The sequence below is a fragment of the Salvelinus sp. IW2-2015 genome, linkage group LG20, assembly GCF_002910315.2.
Source record: "Salvelinus sp. IW2-2015 linkage group LG20, ASM291031v2, whole genome shotgun sequence".
NCBI lineage: Eukaryota > Metazoa > Chordata > Actinopteri > Salmoniformes > Salmonidae > Salvelinus > Salvelinus sp. IW2-2015.
The window spans coordinates 61,744,340-61,745,187 of NC_036860.1; positions in this window are offsets into that span (position 1 = coordinate 61,744,340).

Consider the following 848-nt stretch of genomic DNA (forward strand, 5'->3'; position numbering starts at 1 on the left):
CTTCCCCTACTGTATTTATTTATTTTGCTCATTTGCACCCGTTATTTCTACTTTGCACATTCTTCCACTGCAAATCTACCATTCCAGTGTTTTACTTGCTATATTGTATATACTTTGCCACCATGGCCTTTTTTTGCCTTTACCTCCCTTATCTCACCTCATTTGCTCACATTGTATATAGACTTATTTTTCTACTGTATTATTGACTGTATGTTTGTTTTACTCCATGTGTAACTCTGTGTTGTATGTGTCGATTTGCTTTATCTTGACCATGTCGCAATTGTAAATGAGAACTTGTTCTCAACTTGCCTACCTGGTTAAATAAAGGTGAAATAAAAAATCAACTGCCTTGGGTTATTTAAAATGATTCTTCTTTCTGATCKATGTTTGAAAGTTCTGCACTATGGTCCTTCTCTAACAATGCCCTCCTACATGTTACACATTKCAGTTTGTGGATGCAACACAGTTGTGTAAAACACACTTTAGTACTACAGCTTTATTATCCTGTCTGAATGTCCCCGYAGGTAAAGACGTGATGATCTACTGTGCTGAGATGATCCCCAAACTGAAGACCCGGACTGGTGCGGTGGCAGACTCTGGCTCCCAGCAAGGGGAGGGCAGCAGGAAAWGCAAGAAAGAGGAAGTAGCCACACAAAGTCCCCCATGTTGCTGTGCGAAACCAACAAAGAAAGGAAGTATTTCACAAGGAACTTGTACAGTGGCAGAAAGAATGAAAGAAGACTCTTATGTGATGTCATTATCTTGTATAGGCCTACTTATGCCAGTCAGCACAGTAAGTTGTAAAAATACATATTTGGGGAAAAGTTTGCATTCGTTAAGTATTCAGA